Source organism: Dendrobates tinctorius, unplaced genomic scaffold (assembly GCF_039654945.1).
Source record: "Dendrobates tinctorius isolate UK_male_01 unplaced genomic scaffold, ASM3965494v1 ptg000035l, whole genome shotgun sequence".
In the NCBI taxonomy this organism is placed as follows: Eukaryota; Metazoa; Chordata; class Amphibia; order Anura; family Dendrobatidae; genus Dendrobates; species Dendrobates tinctorius.
In genome coordinates, this window is record NW_027361703.1 from 22,077,280 (window position 1) to 22,083,911 (window position 6,632).

Here is a 6,632-nt window from a genome sequence, read left to right on the forward strand (position 1 = left end):
GCGCCAATTCTTTGGAATGCACTTCCCAGGTCAATACGATTAGTCCCCAATCCCCACAATTTTAAGCGTGCCCTGAAAACGCATATATTCAGACTGGCCTACCGCCTCAAGAAAATTAACCTAATCTATCCCTGGGTGGCACAGTCAAAAGTTTTACCATAACCAGGCTCCACGCATCATGGTCCCACATGCTTTATGCATCCATTAGCCCTCTGTGTCTGTACTGTTACACACTTAACATTATGGCTGGTCCAAGCAATCAGGGCAATTGTTACCACTCACCTTTTGTGTCTACCTCTTTCCTCATAGACTGTAAGCTTGCGAGCAGGGCCCTCATTCCTCTTGGTATTTGTTATAATCTATGTGATTATTGCTATGCTGTAATGTCTATTGTCTGTACAAATCCCCTCTGAAATGTAAAGTGCTGCAGAATATGTCAGCGCTATGGAAATAATATTTATTATTATTATTATTATTATTATCACTGACCAATTTAGTTTAGTGGGAATTTATTTCTCGCCTTTTTCTGAGGTATGGTCCACACCCTGATGGATCAAGGAGCCGGTCTGACCCAAATGATACAGAATCTATCTGTGGAGCATAGAGCCTTGGCCACATTCCATCAGCAACTACAGGGAGCTGGCTGAGACAGTTAAGGCTGCCCGGAGTGCCTCCTCTGCGTCTAGCACTAAGGATGGTGATGTGCCTGATGTTTCTTTGCACTCCCTCAAACCTTCTGTTAAACTCCCTGACAAGTTCTCCAGAGAGAAGGAAACATTCTGTGTATTTAGGGAGAGTTGCAAGTTATTTTTTTCCCTTAGAACCAGATCCGGAGATGAGAGTCAATGAGTGTTTATAATTATATCTTTACTGAGGGAAGGTCCCCAGTCTTCGGCTTTCTCTTTACCCTCGACTGCCTCGGATAGAATGTCTAAGGATAGGTTCTTTAATAATAATAATAATAATAATCTTTATTTTTATATAGCGCTAACATATTCCGCAGCGCTTTACAGTTTGCACACACATCATCACTGTCCCTGATGGGGCTCACAATCTAAATTCCCTATCAGTATGTCTTTGGAATGTGGGAGGAAACCGGAGTACCCGGAGGAAACCCACGCAAACACGGGGAGAACATACAAACTCCTTGCAGATGTTGTCCTTGGTGGGATTCGAACCCAGGACACTGAGCCACCGTGCCGCCCGAGGCCCTTGGGCTGATTTATGATGAACTGGACCAAATCAGATTGGCAGAGGATACCTTCATGGGTCTCTCTCAGGGAAAGCTCTCTGCCGAATGGTACTGTTGGAAATTTAGGCAATGGTCTCCGGAGGTGTCCTAGAATGACTCTGTGCTCAGGTGCCAATTCCGGACTATCTGACTATCTTAAGGATGCTCTGGCCCTCCATCCACCACCCAGTTCTCTGGAGGAGACAATGACACAGGCTGTCCATGTCGATTGGAGACTATGGAAAAGGGGAGTCATGCAACGGAACACCCCTTTGATCCCAGTAAAGCTAGCTGATCCTATGAATGCAGGGGCCACCATCTTAAAGGAAATGTAGAGAAGACAGTGACGGGAAGGCAAGCTCTGTTTCTATTGTGGGGCTCCATGACTTTGGAAGAAGGACTGCTCCTCCTGCCCTCTGACCTCTAAGATGTCGGGAAACGCCTAAGTCTGGGTAACTGTCAAGGAGGTTTCCCAGACTCTCAGGTACATTTTTCATCATTTCTTAAAGTACTGTTGAAAGTGGAACTTGGTGTTGGGAGCCGTTTTATGCCCACTACAGCTTTTGTTGACTGTGGGTCATCTGTGAACTTGGTTGACTCAAGATTGGTGGCCAACTGTATTATAAGGACAGTTAGGTTGAAGACTCCCATGAATGTTGTGGCCATTGTCTCTACCCCTTCCCCAAAAGCGGTATCAATTTTGTTTCTGAAGAGTTTATCCTCAAGGTGGGGGCTGTACACCAGGAGCGCATTTCATGTTTTATCTTGGACAATCTTCCAGTGGGGCTTGGTGTTGGGGTTTCCCTGGTTACAACTGCACAACCCGGTCATTGACTGGAGACCGGATATTGTTAAATGGGGACCTAATTTTTCCAAAAAATGCTTTGTTTGTATATCTGTCATCCGTCGGTCTGAAGAGTATTCCAGAGTACCTGAAGGACTTTGAGGATGTGCTCTCCGAAAAGGAGGCTGAGGTGTTACCACCGCACCGCCTATTTGATTATACTATAGACCTGGTTCCTAATGCTAAATTGCCCAAGGCCCATTTGTATAACCTCTCTGGTCTGGAGTAAGCTGCCATGAAAGAGTACATCTCCGAGAGTCTCCGTAAAGGACACATTCTTCCCTTTGTTTCCCCTGTGATAGCAGGGGTTTTTTTTGTGAAAAAAATGACAGTGGTTTGCGCCTATGCCTTGATTTTCGAGAGTTAAATAAGATAACTGTGAGGAATACTTACCTCCTCCCACTTATCCCTGATCTTTACAATCAATTGTCTTTGGCCAAATGGTTTTCCAAATTGGATATCCGAGGGGCATATAACCTTATCCGGGTGTGGGAGGGGGATGAGTGGAAAACTTTTTCTCACTTCTGAGGGGCTGTTTGAGAATTTGATTATGCCCTCTGGTCTGACTAATCTAGAAAGATAGCGTGCACTCAAGTCTTAGTAATGAGGTGCAGGTGTAATGGACCAATAGGTCCTATTACCAATAATAATATAAATTCACCGCACACTCAGAGGAATATAATGCCAACAAGTGTTCATTTTATTATGTACAAAACATGTGGGAGCCAAAAAAGAATATAGAGCACTAGATGGAAGCGATATACATATAACGACGTTTCGGCTCAGCCTCCTCTCTCCCTCTGAGCTCTCGTTGCTTCAGAAGGGACTATCTTTTTGTCCCACCCGTAAGTGGGATGCGTTTCAACTTGAGAAGGATCTCAAGAGGTTTTACCGGATGGTTAGACTCAAAACCCACTTTGGCTTATCTCCTAACCCTATGGGCGAGAGATCTCCAATACCGGGTGATGTTCGGATTCTGGAATTGTCTATTTCTACACTTGGTCTTCGCAGTCCAAGTAAATTCTGTCCTCCTTGCACATACCATGCGACGGAGACATTTATTTCATTGGTGGACCGTGAGGTCAAAATGCTGTCCCACCAGGCACAACTAGGTCTCTTCCCTACTCACTCCAATCTATCACCTGCTGAGAAACAGGCTCTTAACTCCATTCACAGCAATAAGAATATTATAATTAAACCGGCTGATAAAGGCGGTGCCTTAGTTGTCATGAACTACATTGATTACAACAAGGAAGTGAATAGACAATTATCTGACACCAACACATATGGGATTATTCCTAGGGATCCGGTTTCCACTATTACTCACAAGATTAGGGACCTTACTAAAACATACTTGGACCGTCACATAATTGATCAAAAAACTGCCAGTTTCCTTGTGAACCCTCATCCAATTACACCAGTGTTCTATATACTTCCGAAGATACATAAATCTCTAGAAAATCCGCCAGGCAGACCGATTGTCGCATCTACCGACTCTGTTTTATCCCCACTATCCATCTTTCTCGAGAAAATATTCACACCCTTAGTTAAACAGACTAGATCCTTCCTCTTGGATACGGGTCAATTCTTGAGTATCATTAAACAGGTAGGCAAAATACCCCCGGGTAGCATTCTCACCACCCTCGATGTCAATAGCCTCTACACTTCAATCACCCATGACAAAGGGATTGAAGCTGCAAGATTTTTACTAAACTCCTCAGAACTGTCAACAGACTCCATACAGTTTTGTCTAGACCTTCTCAGTCTTGTATTGCATGAGAACTACTTTTTGTACGAGGATACCTATTATATACAGAAGTGCGGGACTGCGATGGGCGCGAACATAGCGCCGGCGTATGCTAATGCCTACATGAACCATTTTGAGATCAATCATGTGTTCTGTAATGATCTTTTTCTACAATATGCTACAGAACATCACCGTTATATCGATGATATTTTCTTCATTTGGACAGGAACGACATCATCATTACAGGATTTCTACCTACACCTTAACTCCATCCGTCCAGAATTGCAGTTCACGCTACATTTCAATATGGAATCGGTCCCTTTTCTAGATACAAAAGTTATACAAGATAGTGAGGGGAATCTTTCCACAGATTTATACTGTAAACCAACGGATACCAATAGTCTTCTACACTACTCGAGTTGTCACCCAAAGGCCACCAAGAATAGTCTTCCACGCTCACAATTTAATAGGGTGGCACGTATTGTCTCTGATCATGATATTCGCAATGAGAAACTTGATATTATGGCAAAAAAATTTAAGGACAGATGTTACCCATCTAAACTGCTTGAGGTTGAAAAACAACGGGTATTAACCCCTTCATCTCCTCTACCGAGGACATGCGCAAAAGAAAGGATTCCATTTGTACATACTTTCCATCCACTGATGCCCAAAGTTTACTCTATTATCAAAAAACACTGGCCCCTCCTCTTTAAGGCTTACCCTGACGTCGGCTCCTTTGAAGCTCCAGTTTTAATTTGCACTAAACGTCCTACTAATATTCGCGATAAAGTGGTTAGGGCTGACATAGGCAGTAAACTTCCTACCACTACGCAGAGGCTACTTGCCTCTCGCCGTTGCGGTACATTCCCCTGTCTAAGTTGCGCAGCCTGTTCGAATGTGATTAGATCGGACAATATTACCCATCCAAGGACAGGTAAATCCTTCCCTATACGTGGCTACTATACATGTGATTCGAACTTTGTGGTCTACCTAGTAAAATGCCCATGTGGCCTCCTCTATGTAGGGGAAACAACCCAACATGTCAAGGACCGTATTGCCAGCCACAAATCAACAATTAGGTGTCAAAAAAACTGGTTACCTTTACCTGAACATTTCACTAAATATCGACATTCAGTGGCACAATTAAAATTTCAGGTAATTGAACATGTACCACGCCCAAGGAGAGGGGGCGACCATGTTAAATTATTAAGAGAGAGAGAAACTTATTGGATACATAAGTTAGACACTCTAGCCCCTAGGGGGCTGAATAGAGAAATAGACTGGCTCCTATAACTGATAATAACTTTTTCTCAGTTTTTTCTGTTATTTTACAGACTCGCTAATATACTATTACCCTAGGTAAGTTTTGCTCCGCCCACTGGACTCCTACTTATTTTGAATTTTTATTTTCTATTTTTTATTTTTATTTTTATTTTCCATAACCCTATATATACAATGCATGCATAGGTAATTATTTGCGCAAGGTCAACAACGTTGTTTTTGGTTTCAATTTTTTCATTTAATTTTTTCATTTATTTTTATCTACATATTATTTTTATTTTTTTATTTTTATTTTTTATTTTTTTATTTTTCTTTTTATTCTTTATTTTTCTTATTTTACCATCTATTTTGTTTCATATTATTTTCTGTTTTTGCCCTTTACAGATTTCATTTTCTTTTTTTCTTTTTTTTCTTTTTTTCTTTTGATGGTTCATTATTTTCCATGTGCCTGCTTATATATTAGCTATTTTGACTCTACTATTTTTCTGCAATTTTGTGACGCTGTCTTCATGTTATATTATTATACTATTGCTTCTACGCAATATACACACACTATTCGGCGCTATTAGATAAACTACAGGGACGCCAACCTGCTGATCACCCTGACAACCATCACAGACATGCGCAGTGTCTATACTAAGACAGCGCGACGTCACTTCCGGTTCAGGGGTTTCACTTCCGGCCGGATGCGGCCACCCGGGCTCCTGTATAAATACAGCCACATACCGAGGGGCATAGCATGACGCCATTGCAGCCAGGCGCGGGAGCGCCGCTCTACAGCACTACAGCTACAGGTAACTGACTCAGGCCCCCTCCTCTCAAGTGACATCTACATTCATATAAGAGCGCTGTCACATAGCAATCTACTAGATGACATTTTGCATATCATGCGCAACACACATAATGTGTGACGTCCTGCATTCTTATAAGAGCGCTGTTTCAAAATGGTCATTTTGTGCACATCCTGCACAACGCACATAATACACTTCAGTGCGATGCTAGCACTGATTTTACTATACTTTGTGTGTATATTTACTTCCCTATTAACTACACTATTTTGACACTCTGTGGGCAAGCATTTTTACTGCCCTATTTGATGGCATTACCACATGCTTAATCTCTTCTATTATTATGATCAGTAGGTTAGCATAAGGCTTCTCATTACAAGGATGGTATTTTTTCCCCACAATGCCGATGCACTGAATACTACACACAGACAACCATATTAGAAAACCAGAATAACTACGATTACAACTTTATCTATTTTACTAACCATGATGTTGACATATTCCTTTCAGCCGTTTTTCTTGGGCTTTTCTCTTGGGAGTTCTCTTCCTATTTATTCAAAGATCTAGAACCGGATTCAGGTAATCCTTTTCCTTCCCCTTATTCTACTTATTATGGTACTAGTTTACTGAGCCTTTTCTCTTGTTCCGTACATCCATGTTCTCCATGAAAGCAGTATAAATTGTATGTATATATATGTGTTTTTATCACTGTATTATATTTGGATAATGTGATGTTTATAT

The 6,632-nt window shown here is 41.7% G+C and overlaps 1 long non-coding RNA gene across 1 annotated transcript; it reads left to right on the plus strand.

Annotated features, from left to right (window-relative positions):
- Positions 1-4,392: 4,392 nt before the first annotated feature.
- LOC141087824 (uncharacterized) lies at positions 4,393-6,416 on the plus strand. The gene is made up of 3 exons (XR_012231732.1): positions 4,393-4,756; positions 5,157-5,181; positions 6,402-6,416. It is a non-coding gene; the product is annotated as an uncharacterized lncRNA (long non-coding RNA).
- Positions 6,417-6,632: the final 216 nt, after the last annotated feature.